The following is a 14,999-nucleotide window of genomic DNA, read 5'->3' on the forward strand; positions in this document are numbered from 1 at the left end:
AAGAAAAAGTTAACCAGGTTCAAGGGAAGTGCAATTCTACTAACTGCACGAAATGTGGGTTATTAGGATTATTAAAAGAAGGAGAATATTTTGAGAAAAAAGTGTCTGTCTGTATAGGGTAATATTTGAAAGCATGAGCCATGTAGACAGATGGTCTTGTTTCCGATCCTATTTCTGTTACACCCTAGTGCTGTGACCTGGAACCACCTCTGAACATCCCTAAATCTCTCTCCCCATTTATAAAGCACACAAAATAGTGCCAAATTCATAGGCGAGCTGGGAGGATTCAATACGGATACGTATAAAACAGAAACTAGTAACTACAGAAGAAATATTAACTCTCACTGTTAATGATTTCAATCATTAATTCCAAAATACTGTTTGAATATCTACTGCCTGATGCACAGGTTCCAGATGTTGTGGACAAAGTAGTGCTAGGTTAGTTAAATGAGGACACCATTAGACTACAGGGGCTCTGCTGCCTGGGTGGCCCACCAAACCAAGCAACTCTAAATCTAAGCCTATACAGGCTTCAAGGTTGAGAAATCTAAGGACAACCATCACAGACAACCAACTAGGTTTTCACACACACACACACACACACACACACACACACACACGTAACTGTGTAAGCTATAACCAACAAATAATTTCCTTGCTTTTCTTCTGAAAAAGATGGGAGTGGGGGGGGAGGACTGTGAGTGAAATCCAATTTTAAATAGAGTGGTCACAAAGGTCTTCCTTAGAAAACAAAGCCTTGAAGTGAGGGAGTGGGTCATAGAACTAGCAGAAGGGCAGTATATCAAGCTTAGAGAATATCAAATGCAGATATACAGAATTGGGAGCTTATCAGATTTATTTTGGGGAGCAGTAGGGTAGCCATGAAAGGAGATACCAATTGTAGATAACAGAGGTGAGAGGGAGAAGAGCTCAGGTTGCATTTTTTTTTTTTCTATAAGGGAGACAAGAAGTCAGGGAAGCTTTCAAGGACTGTATTTTTAAAGGATTATTCTTGGAATGATGTCAGTGTAATGGCAGCATGAGAGATACTCCTGATCTCTCCCCTTGAAATTTCAACAAATTCAACAATTATAATGCAGCAAAGGAACCCCAGCTGGGCCAGCAGGCGCACCTGAAAGATCTGCACACTGAATGGACTAAGAGGTGCTCAGCGTCTGGTCCCCTGGTCTGTTGAGACATAGGGAAGAGCACCAGGAGGCCTGAGATCACCATTGCTAGAGCCGTAAAGCCATAAAGCCAAAGCCATAAAGCCGTAAAGCCCTCTCACAACACGCCCCACCCACTAACACAACTGCAGCCCTGCCTACATCATTGTGAGAGCAACATCTCAGCAAAGGCAGCCCAGGAGTTTCACGGAGCTAAAAGGATCATTCTTGCTGCTTTCCTGAGGATACATGTTCCCTTACATCCAAAGGTCATGATGTTTTTGTGAACCAAAGTAACTATAGACAAAAGTCTAATGACAGAGGAAGTCAAAACCTGGGTTGAAGACATTGATTCAACCAATAAAGGTTCTTGACAGTGAACTATTTTTAGGTCAAAATGTTAATAATTCTGGAATTTTCATAAAATCCAGTAAAAAAGAAAGGACCTATGTCCTTGACACTGAACACATGAGAATATTTCATGTTTTGGGCAGGTTCCTGAAAAGTAGGCAGCACTGTGGGCTTCCAGCCCAAAAACCTGGGGCTCAGACTTACTTTGGCTAAGGTCTCAGATCATCACAACCAGGTCACACCATTATATTCTGAAATTAGAATAAGGTCAGGCCTGCAGAGGACCTGAATGAGACTTTGTCTGATGATACCAGGTGCTGTAGCTTTGGCCGCTTGCCACCATGTATCCACAGCCATTCTCAATCTCTCTCTCTCCTCTTTCTATAGAGCTGTGTATGGGATTCACAACACACCAGCCAGCTACACTTTCTTTATGGGCACACAATCCACAGACCCTGTCACCCTCACCTGCCTGGCCCCTTGATAGCTAACACCATATGATCTCATATGTGACATCTAAAACAACAAATAAACAAAAAGTGAGCTCATGGTCCAGAGAACAGAACAGTGGTTGCTAGAGGCAGAGGTGTGAGGCGGAAGGGGCTGGGGTTTGGGGTGTTGGAGGTTCAGGAATTGGGGGATGAGGTGGGGAGTTGAAATAGGTGATGGTGGTCAAAAGGTACAAACTTGCAGGTATAAAATAAGTAAGTCATGGAGATATTATGTGTAGCATGGTGACTGTAGTTAATAATGCCGTATGGTATATTTATATGTTGCTAAGAGAGTTAATTTTTAAACTTCTCATCACAGGAAAAAGAACTGGTAATTATGTATGGTTATAGATGTTAAGCAGACTTATTGTAGTCATTTTAAAATGTACACATGAAACTAATATGTCAGTTATATCTGAATAAATAAAGCCTATTTTCTTGACACTGAACATAAGAATGTACAATGTTTTAGGCAGGTTTCTAGAAGGCTTGTGACACCTGGTAGTTCATAAACAATGTGCTGAACTAGTTACAATACTGACACCGTGTGCCAAGATGAATGTGGAGACTACAACAAACTAAAAAGCTTTTTCACAACAAAGGAAACCATCCACAAAATGAAAAACAAACCCTACGGAATGAGAGAACACATTCCCTGATACATCTGATAAGGGCTTAATATCCAAAATTAATAAAGAATTTATAAAACTCAACATACACACACATACATATATACAAACACGCACACAAACAATCCAATGAAAAAATGGGCAAAGGACCTGAAGAGACAGTTTCTCAAAGAGGACATAGAGATGGTCAGCAGACGTATGAAAAAATACTCAACATCACTAATCATTAGAGAAATGCATATTAAAAGCACAATGAGATATCACCTCACACTGGTCAGAATGGTTATTATCAATAAATCCACACATAAGTGTTGGTGAGGATGTGGAGGAAAAGGAACCCTCCTGCACTGTTGCTGGGAATGCAGACTGGTGCAGCCACTGTGGAAAGCAGTATGGAGTAACCTCAAAAAAATAAAAGTAAAATTGTCTTATGACCCAGAGATTCCATTTCTGGGAACTTATCCAAAGAAACTTTAAAACACTAATTTGGAAAAAATATATCCATTCCAATCCTATGTTCATTGTAGCGTTACTTACAATGGCCAGGATTTGGAAGTAGCCCAACTGTCCATCAGTAGATGATTGGATAAAAAGCTGTGGTCTATTTACACAATGGAATACTGCTTGGTCATAACAAAGGAGAAAATCTTACCTTTTGTGGCAGCATGGATGAATCTGGAGTTTATCACATTAAGTGAAATAAGCCAGTCAGACAAAGACAAGTACCATATGATTTCATTATATGTGGAATCTAATGAACAAAATGAACTAACAAGCAAAATAGAGGTGGACTCATAGATAAGGGATCAGTCTGACAGCTATGAGAAGGATTGAGGAATTGAAAAAAAAAGAGAAAAAGAGGAGGAAAAACCCCTCAGGGACACGAAGAACAATGTGGTGACTGCCAGAGGGAGGGGGAGGAGGAGCAGGGTATGGGGCATACATGGTGATGGAGATTGACTTGGGGTGGTGAACACACAATACAGTACCGATGTGTGTTGTAGAGTTGTGCACATGAAACCTGTGAACTTTTCCTCACCACTGTCATCCCAATAAAGTCAATAAAAAGGAGAAAAACGAGGGGGGGGGGTTAAGGCCCCTCTTCTCTGTATTGGAATTTCATGCTTACTGAATCCCCTTTGGGCTAAGTAATCTCCAGTAATTCTTAGATAATTTTAGGTGGTGAAAGACTAGAAATTCAACGACAACTTGAAAAGGGGGATGAGGTCTTTGAGAAGTAAAATTGAGAAAAATTTTGAAATATATCTGTGCTTTCAACTGGTAATGCAATAAAGTCAGGTGATACCATGTAATGCATTTCATCATTCGATCAAAATTCTATTTTTCGTTTGTATAAAGCATTAATGTAAGAATATTAAAATGTAAATAATAAGTAGATAAAACCAGAAGCTTATATTATACTTATCAAGTCTAGAGCAAGGGACTTTCTTCTGTGTTTGAGTCCTAGCCTACTTCTGTGACCTTGGGCGAGACATAACCTCCATGACCTGCCATCCTCTAATGTGCAAACTACCACATTTAGTATTGTAGTGAAATTTGAGTATCCTTTAAAATATAATTTTCATAAATTTCATAAAAATTATAAAAAAAAAGCAGGGCAATAATCTACAAGATTTTAATTTTATGTTCTCATTATTAGGCCTTTATTCCTACTAAAAAGAATTTAGACTTATATGTTTTTTGGTTTTGTTTCCATTCCTGTTTTTATTCATTTTCCTTGCCTGGTGAGGTTATAAATAAGGAACACATAAAAAGATTAAAAGTAGGAAGAGAAAGCAAGAGCAAAGAGGACTGCTATGATCCAAGTGAATGATTTAGGTCTTGATTATCAGCCGAAGCGTCGCCTAAATTTCAGAATTTCATTCAAAACTCCCTATCGTTTCTCTAGCACGTGCAACCACAAGGGAAGGGCCATCACGTACCTGGTTTATACAATAACCCTGAGAACCAGTGACTTGATGTGAATGTTAGGGGCAGCAGACTCTTGACAGCTGAACAACGGACCACTAGGATCATTAAAGGTGATATTAGACATACAGCACAGGGGTTTTGCTTATCATCTTCTATTTCAAACACATCAACCTTCCGTTTCAAAACACACGGTATTGCTTAAACGCCTGGCCACTCCTTTTAGTTTCAAATCTTCTCTGTTTCCAAGTTTATGGATTCCCTACTCACTAAAGACACTAAAGCAGTTCAGGTTATATACTGCTGTGTAACGAAGCACCTTGAACTTACTGGCATAAAGTAACATCGATTTTATTATACTCATGGATTCTGTCGGTCAGAAATTCATAGGATAGCTGGGAGGGCTTGCCTTGGGATGTCTTCACGGCTGATCCATAAAATCGGAGACGTTGTGAGTGACTGAGGTGACTCAGATGGCTGAGGGTTGGAAGTATCTGACTCCCGTGGCAGCTGTTTAAATCTGGGCTCGGTTGTGACTGTTGACCTACACATGACATTAGTAGGTGGCTACTTTTTTACAGCACAGCCATTGAATTCCAAGAGCTAGCTTTTGCCGGAGCCAGTGCTCCAACAACCAGGGGGAAGCTGTGCAGACTTTAACGACCTAACTGCCACAGTCAATAGCCGCGCCTTATTGGCTGGAGCAGTCAAAAATCTTACTACTATTCAAAGGAGATGAGTCATAGATTTTGCCTCCTGATAAGAGGAGTGTCACAGAATTTGCGGTCATTTTTTAAAATCACCACATAAATCATGTATAAAGGCTAAAGATAGAGCACAGACTAATTGCTAAATGTGTAAAACTGTGTTGAATGTGTTCCATTATCCATTATCTTTAACAAACAGTCCATTTACTTCAGGGGTAACACCAATATACTCCAGTGGGACGAACACCTGATAAGTCTAAAGGAATCCAAGCTTAAGCCAAATAGTACATGGTATTTGTCTGGACACTGGATTGGTCCTAGACAGAGCATGTGTAATGAGTTAGATCACTGGGATGCATTTTTAAAGAGTATTGAGTTTTCTTGCTTTTGTGTCTTGGCCTCTGAATAATATCACACGTAGCTTTAGGCTTGGTCTGTTACAGCCATCTTGATAACAGCTGGAGAAAAAAGCAACATGTGGAGCAAAGCAGAGCAAAGAGATTCACAGACACGTGGAGTTGCAGCCTTGATTGAAGCATGTCTGCTCAGAGCTCCTTTGTTGTATTTTTTTAATACTGTTATTATACCATAATTCATTTTCATTGCTTAGCCACATGGAGTTGGATTTTGTGTTTTATGTATATAACCTGTGTTTAGAAGCATCATTACTGATGTTCTATACAAAAGAAAGAAATTCAATAAAAAACAAACAAACAATTTAATCCTAAATCCTCTTAACATTTTTATCAGTTAATCCTTTAATGTTTTGTATTGGTTAATTCTTTAAATGTGTATGATTCTAAAATAATTTTAGTTGAAGACTGGTGGAAACTGACCAAAAAAAAATAATAATCCAAATTACCTTTTTCAAACATACATAATTATGAATTGGTTTTTTGGGCTCAACTAAATCAATTTTAATTTAAAATGTATTCAATATACTTTTTTTTTAAGAGTACTATTTTGAGAAAACCCATGCTTTATATTTTATAAACAAATTGATGATTTCCTCTTCAGTCTCCATAATCCAGACAAAACATCCTTTCAATTCTTGATTAGAGTTTTAAAAGGCTCTTCTATTGCCATGTATTATAATAAGAACATCTGTGCCCCCTACCCCCAAATTTATATGTGGAACCCTACCCTGTCCGTGTATTGGTATTGAGGGGAGCCTCTCCTAAGTGATTAGGTCATAGGGATGAAGCCTCGTCAATGGGATTAGTGCCCTTATTGAAGAGCCCCCAGAGACCTCCTTTTTCTTTTCTGCCATATGAAGATAGAGCAAAACTGTCTGTATGTGAATCAGGAAGCAGGCTTTCACCAGAATACCTAATCTGTGGGCACCTGGTTCTCAGACTTCCCAGCCTGTAGAATTGCAAGAAATAAATGTTGTTTATAAGCCACGCATCTCAGGTAATTTTGTTGCAGCAGCCTGAACTGACTTAAACATCATGTAAATACTTCTATACCAGATTCACACTCTATTGCTGTGCGTGTCTGCCTCGCATTACATTGTGAGCCCTTTGGCAGTTCATTCATCTTCGTTGTTCAAACATAATAGATGCTCAGTAGACATCGGAATCAATGAATGAATGCCTAGATTGAAATTAGGTTACAGAGATAAAGTAAACGTTCATAAGTAACCTAATCAAACTCTTTCCATTATCCTGTAGAGGGTGACCTTTTTTTTTCTTTTTTAAAAGATCTCCACTAGTCATATTTTTGGCATCATATCGTATAGCGGGATAAAAAAATCGAGCTTATTCAAAATGATCGTTTAATTATGCACCCTTGAAATGTGAGGTTTAATTAACAGTGGTTGATAGTAAATCATCCAGATAAAACATATCAGCTTCTGAATATATGCTAATCCTATGCATAGGTACATTATCAGTCTAAGTAATTTATTATTTTTCTTGATTTATTTTTCCCCAAAGTAGTCAAGCATTAAAAAATGTTGAAATCTCTCCAGAAGATTCCTCCTCCCTGCAGAGAGGCAGAAGGGGAGCCGGAGGATGGCTGGGTCAGGCACAGCAACTCCAACTTAGAGAGCAATGCCCTGGAGCAACCTCTACAGTTCTGACAAGACAAAAGTACAGACTCGTGGAAGGTTCAATGGCCTTTAAAGCACATTGTCACAGCCCTGGAACACTGGGAGAGATGACATGGGACAGTGGCAGCGGCACCTTTAGCACCTACTCCCTTCCCTGTTTCCAACAGCGACACCTGTTTCCATTTCAGTTATAATTTAAGAAAGGGAGCGAGTATTGTTTCACAATTTTGTTAACTGTCTTCTTATTCATAAAGGGTCATTAAATTTGTGGAAAGAGCACTAGATGTGTGTGTGTGTGTGTGTGTGTGTGTGTGTGTGTGACAGAGACAGAGAGAGGGACAGAGAGACAGGAAGGGAGAGAGATGAGAAGCATCAATTCTTTGTTGTGGGACCTTAGTTATTCATTGATTGCTTTCCCTTATGTGCCTTGACCTGGGGGGGCTACAGCAGAGCAAGTGACCCCTCGCTCAAGCCAGCGACCTTGGGCTTCAAGCCAGTGACCTTTGGGCTCAAGCTAGTGACCCTCCACTCAAACTGGTGAGCCTACGATCAAGCCAGCGACCTCGGAGTTTCAAACCTGGGTCCTCTGCATCCCAGTCCTACGCTCTGTCCAATACTCCACCATCTGGTAAGGCAAAAGAGCACTAGATTTGAAGCTGGATTTACATTTACACTCTGTTTATATCTCCCTGTTTAGAATTCCAGCCAACTTTGTCTTTCAAAATCTTGGATTTCTTATCTGTCAAAAGGAATTTAACCTAGACATTTAAAACCAATTTTGGCAAAAATTTAATGAGATACATATTTGAATCATACCAGATACACAGTAAATGACTCATTGTTTTCTGTAATTTATTCATAATTTACTTCCTGTGGTATTCCCCACAGTGGCTATTTCAAATGCCTTTTTATTTGCCAAGCTTTTACAGACATGTTGCATAATTTTGTTTTGTAGGTTTGAACACAGAACTTAAATAAGGAAGCATTAATAATTGATTTTTTTTAAATTCTAAAGACATTAAATATTATGACTAGTGGCTAAATCACAAGAACACATCTAAACGCTCACTCTTACAAAATTAAGAGGCATTTTAAAGATGACTTGCATGTGACCTTTACGAAGAGCATGTCGATAAGATATTGCATGTATAACAACTAAACTCTCATATTGTAAATGCATAAGCAATCTATTACATTAAATAGGCATTCCATACAAAAAGTCAAGTTTTTATTGGGCAGATTTAAAAAATGTGCTTTTCCCCTACACTTCAGGGCTTGCCTACTGTAATGACCAGGGTTACATGCTTCTGCAGGGCCCCTGCTTGTATAAATATAAACAATTTTAGTCATCCCAAGTCAGACACATTAGCACCATTCTGGCCACAAAACTCTCAATTTTATGAAAGGACAATACCAGCCAGTGAGAGCAATTCACTAACCATCTTGCCTTCTGGGAACCAGGTGGCCTGCTACGGGGCCCCAGGACATTATCATGGACACTGATGTGAATGCTGGGGCTCCTTGGGTATCAGCCTCAGGAGCCGGGGCCAGACCTACTATGGTCCCTGCATTGGTCCTGACAGTGCTGCCCACCCTAGTCAGAATCAGGCACCGGAAGGAGGATTCAACACGTTTTAAAGAAGGCACTCCAAAATGCAGGAGATCCTCAGATGCAGGGCAGGGACAGAGCCCTAGTTGTTCAGGTTACTTTTGTTACTTCCTGAAGTAGAGCAGGTTAGAGAGGTCACATCAACACCTCTCTTTGACTTAAGTGGGAGGGCTCAGAGCTTTTCCCAAGTGGAAGAAAAATTTCTAAAACGTCCAAGACTAACTTCAGTCTTTATATATGGAGTTAGTGATTATGCCAAAGATCTGAATGAAGGGAAAAAGTGCCAAATCTATATCAATATTTTGAGTCCAATTTATCTAAGGCAATGGGTTTGCATAAATGTTACAATAATTCATTAAATGTAAGACTTCATTGATTACAAGTTTTATTTTATGTGCCACTGTGAAAATGTTCCCAGTCATAGTTATGATGCGCTTTAATGCATCAATGATAGTCTCATGGAAAATATAAATGGGTTACCTCACCCTCAACTTTGAAATTTGTTTCACCGTTACTATGAGAGAGCTGGAAATTTTGCCTTCATTCATTTGCAGTGTGTGTGTGTGTGTTATAGGCACAGGTTTAATCATTGTGGATAATTTTCTTTCCTTTCTTAGGTACTAGAAAAGGTATTGCTTGCTAGAAGCTGCACAATTATAGTTATCCGAACAATCCAACTTACATCTCACTGCTATTTCCATATCGTCTTTCTTTTGGTATTTCAATAATGACAGTGTAAACATTTTTAGAATGTGTTAAACAGCAGTGAAACTCAACACCCATAGTACTAACAGTTGATAATTGGTAAGAGTTCCACCAATTTGAAAATAATATGAATACCCAGGATATATTTCATACATGTACAGTATGAAAATTCACCCTCAACTTGGAAAAAGGTTAATTTCTTGACCTCGATAGCATGATGAAACATTTCCCCAGAATCCTGCTTCCAGCACAGGGCTCTGCAGACTTCACTGGGACAGTCCGTTCCTCTCGAGCTCGCACTGACCTCGTCTTTGCTCCTTCCCACGTCGATCATCTGCCATAGGCACGCCCACCTTCTCTCCCAGGGTCTGCTACTGTCCCTTGGTCTGCTCACTGGTGCTTGGAAGATAAACACCCTACCTATTCCGCCCCTGCCCACCAGCAGCATGCAGCGATGGGAACCAGGGGCGAACTAACACTGCTCTAAGTGGCTTTCCTCCGGGGAAGGAGGCTTTCCGGATGCTCCTCGGAGAGGCCGGTAGAGCTGCTCTCTCTGGAGGCACCTTTAACTGCTGCGAAGGTCTTACTATGATTTATCTTCCCATTCTCCTCCAACTCCCACACTCATTTTCCTGGGATCAGCTCCAAATAAACTGTGTGCACCCAGGTTTTTGTCTCAGATTCTGCCTCTGGGGAAACACAGACAAGACTCAGCAAGTCACTGTTCGACCCTCACTAGGTTTTGGTGGGGGGGGGGGAGCAATGTAATTATCAAAATATGTTTTTGACTAATTGCAAATGATAACGATTCAGGTTTCATGTAGCTTTAAAGGGCAATCATATTTTAAGCTTGAAGAAAACGTTAGGTGTTATGATGTGCTAGCTCAATAGAAATACTAAAGCCATGCTTGTACGGCCACGTAGAAAGTGAATTAACTTAGCAGTCCTATTGTAAAGGTGGGGGTTGTGGCCAGGCAGGTTTGCACTGACTTCGGGCAGACGGTAAAGGAACGGTGGAGCCGGAAAACGGTGAGCCGTACCAATTGATTGGAGGCTCGCAAAGACAGGCAAGCCAAAAGAAGACAGAAAACAACAACAAAGGAAAACCTGCTTTTCATAAGGGAAAGCAGGGGATCAGGAAACAGTCAACACCTCTCAGTGGAGGGGTGCGATCTGATCTCATCGACCCAGAGGGGAAGCATTTATATGCTTCCCCTTACACTGGTGCTGTCACGTGCTCACACACTAATTGCACAAAGTGCTTGCAGCCGTAAACCAACGCGCAAGCCTAACACAACTGTTTTCCCTACACGTATCGTATTTACATTTCTTCCACAAAGGGTCTTCAGTCTCTTTGCCTTCCTGCTGATTCCCTTACCAATGAGGTAACTGACGTTGGACACATGCTCACTCTCTGTTTGTATGAGACATGTTTTTTTTTTGTTTTTTTTTTTTAACAACAGGCAATGCCAGTACATCACGACTGTTCTGTCTGAAAGAGATTGAAAAATACTTCAGACTATAGTATTCTTTCCACTTTCATTTATATTACAATAAAACTGGTATTTGACTTGTTAGGATAGTGGTTTTCAATTTTTTTAATATATAAAATTACCTGCGATTGTTTCCAAAATGTAAATTATTAAGCCTTGCCAACTGATATTCTGAGTCAGCAGTATCGAGGCAAGAATTAGGAAATAACATCTAAAACCAGAAGACGATATCCACGCACATCACTTTCAGAAACTGGTTTAGTACCAGTTTCAAAGAACAAGTATCTTTGAAAAAAAATTTTAACCCCTGTGTGAAGTTTAATAAATAGAAACCCCATTTAAAAATGTAAAGGGATTAAAAAGTACAAATTGGTAGTTACAAAATAGTCACAGGGATTTAAAGTACAGCATAGGGAATGCAGTCAATGATATTGTAATAACTCTGTACAGTACTAGATGTGTATTAGATTTAGCAAGGTGATCACCTCATAAGTTATAGAAGTGTCTAATCACTGGTTTGTACATCTGAAACTAATATAATAGTGTACAACAACTGTAATTAAAAAAATATTTAAAAACAAAAGAAACCTTGTTGAAATTTGAATTGGGAAGGCCTGTAGGGGGAGCTGTTGCATGCTAGCACTCATCATCAATTACCCTATACAGGAAGAGAAATACTTGGAATAATTTTCATCAGAAAGATGTTTTTCTATTTAACAACTTCAGCAGGAAGACATTTTCCTCACTCAGCAACCACTCAGCCAATGAAAGGCTGTTACAGTTGAGCCAATGAAAAGCCACTACAGCTTGACCTGTGGTGGCGCAGTAGACAAAGCATTGACCTGGAACACTGAGGTCACTGGTTCAAAACCCCAGGCTTACCTGGTCAAGGCACATGGGTAGTTGATAATTCCTGCTCCTCCCCCACCTCCTCTCTCTCTCTCTCTCTCTCTCTCTCTTAAAAAAAAAAAAGCCACTACACATCTTTGATCCCTCCGCCTTTTCCAAAGGACTGTGTGTTTACAACAGCCCCTCTGAACTCCCCCTTTCCTCTATGGAAAACATTCTTTTGTTCTCTGGACTTGTTTGTGGTTTACCACTAGCGGGCATGTCCCAAATCAGATCTCTGTTTTTCTCAAACCCATTTTGCTGGAGAAATATCTGCTTTTGTTTCAGGTCCACACGCATTTATTGTCTTCCCTCTCACTAGCACTCAGAACATGGAATAAGGGAAACAGACAGAAATACCGACACCATAGAATGTAACTTTCTAAACTCCTTTAACAGCACTCTAAGTACTAACTGCTTAACCTAGTTTATGAATGACAAGAATTTTGATAACAGAGGATTACTTACTTTTGAAAAAATAAAGCAACATTTGTTCAATCATGCAACCTTTGAAAAAAACATCTAAAAATGATTCCAGATATGATTAAAAAGTCAATTTATTAATTCAAAACGATTTTTCATATTTGTATCCCTAATATGAGTGTACATTTTATTTTTAAATTTAAGATGTCTAACTTCAGTCCTGGCCAGTGGCTCAGTGGATAGAGTGTTGGGCTGGTGTATGGACCTCCTGGGTTCGATTTTCAGTCAGGGCACCAAGAGAAGTGACCATCTGCTTTGCCTCCCTCTCCCCTTTCTTTCTCTCTTCTCCTCCCACAGCCAGTGGCTTGACTGGTTTGAGCATGGCCCGGGGCACTGAGGATAGCCTGGGTAGGTCCCAGCCTGTCAGCCTCAGGTACTAAAAATAGCTCAGCTGATTTGACATCCATCCTAGACAGGGTTGCCGGGTGGATCCTTGTCCAGGTGTGCGTGTGCATGTGGGAGTCTGTCATTATCTCCCCTCCTCTTAGTAAAAACAAAACAAAAAAAAAGAAATTTAGTAATTTACATTCAATTTCCAAATATCATCTTTGTGTTGTGTAGTAATTTCTTTAAACCACTAAATTCATAACGGTACAGCTGACACATAGGTGGCTAAGCAAACAATTCTGTTCTGCTAGTGTTGACATCTATCTGTCTTTCTAGTGTTGTTTGAATAGTTCGTAGTTTGTCTTTTTATAAAAATGAGGGAATAACAAAAAAATTTGATAAAAAGATATAGTTGGGGTAAAGATGGTAGTCATTTGGTGTGTTACAAAATGTGGCCTCAATGATAGGACACCGGACTTTGCAGGTGTAATATGTTCAAATGTTTAAAAAATCCAACCAACTTGAGCATCAGTACCAAATAAAAACTAAGTTTAGGGATCCAATAAAAAGGTCCTTAAGTTTCTCGATGGGCAGTCTTGATAACAGAAAAATGGAAAAAAAAATGTCTAAGTCCACATTTCTTTAGAAAAAAAATTCCCTAAAATCTTTTTAATACTAAAGTAACCTTTATACTCTATGTTCAATATTCAGCCTAGTCTGTTGCCAAACCCAATTTTTCCAACATTTAAATTTTTCTGTAAGACTCTTTTGAAAGAACTAGAATTTGAGAAAACTAGAAATGAGAAATGTTATGTTTTTAAAGATTGACTTCTGTTTCCCATGTTTTCTTTAATCATACCCTTCTGAGACAAGATCATATTTTGAGATATGAGCACATTGCACCCGTTATAAGCTATTTGCTGCTATCACACCCACTGCAGGCAGCTGAGAGGGCATTCTCATACACACCGCCCTCAGATGGTCACCAGGGAAATGATGGTTGCCACACAGAAACAATTCAACACTTCTTTTGGGTTTTAAATAGATGTTTGAAATCTGTAGCAGAATGATGGCCGAGTTGCAAGAGCTGAGGTCTTGCAAAATGAAGACAGGCGACCCTGGCCGGTTGGCTCAGTGGTAGAGCGTCGGCCTGGCGTGCAGAAGTCCCGGGTTCGATTCCTGGCCAGGACACACAGGAGAAGCGCCCATCTGCTTCTCCACCCCTCCCCCTCTCCTTCCTCTCTGTCTCTCTCTTCCCCTCCCGCAGCCGAGGCTCCACTGGAGCAAAGATGGCCCAGTTGCTGGGGATGGCTCCTCGGCCTCTGCCCAAGGCGCTAGAGTGGCTCTGGTCGCAACAGAGCGAAGCCCCTGAGGGGCAGAGCATCGCCCCCTGGTGGGCAGAGCGTCGCCCCCTGGTGGGTGTGCCAGGTGGATCCCGGTCGGGCGCATGCAGGAGTCTGTCTGACTGTCTCTCCCCGTTTCCGGCTTCAGAAAAATACAGAAAAAAAAAAAAATTAAGACAGGCATGCAGGAAAAAGGCGTTATTTTTCTGTCCCTCCCTTCTTCCATCTCTTTTTCCCTTTCTCCTTTTCATTTCCTCCTTTTTCTCCCTCTCTCCTTCACTCTCTGTCTCTCTCCTTATCTCCGTTTCGCCCTCGTTCTCCAGCTCACTGGAAAGGGCGAATTAAATGTCAGATCAGGGAATTAAATATGGCGAGTGTGTCACTGAAGTTTCTGAATCTCGTGTCCCCTCCTGTTCTCGTCAAGGAGGGCTTGGGGAATCTAAAATTCAAGCAACAACCTATGCAGAACTCGCCACTTCACGACCAGAGAAGCAGTGGGTGCTGCCCAATAAATATCGAGCACTTCCTAACTACTTTACATATACCAACTTATTAAACCCAACAACCTTGTATCATTATCACCATTTTATGATTAAGTAATTTCCCCATGGTTATACAACTAATCATTTGAGGAGCCAAGATTCAAACACAGGTGGTCTGGATCCAGAAGCAAGGCTTGTTACTTGCTAAACTGTAGAAGTAACTGCCATCTCCTCCCCCAACCCACACACCGTCCAAATGGGACAAGCAGTTTGGAAGACACAGTGGTATCCGGTGAGATCCTGAGGAAGGGCAACCGCACCCGAGTCTCCAGAGTTCCAGCAA

Source organism: Saccopteryx bilineata, chromosome 8 (genome assembly GCF_036850765.1).
Source record: "Saccopteryx bilineata isolate mSacBil1 chromosome 8, mSacBil1_pri_phased_curated, whole genome shotgun sequence".
NCBI classification, from domain to species: Eukaryota; Metazoa; Chordata; class Mammalia; order Chiroptera; family Emballonuridae; genus Saccopteryx; species Saccopteryx bilineata.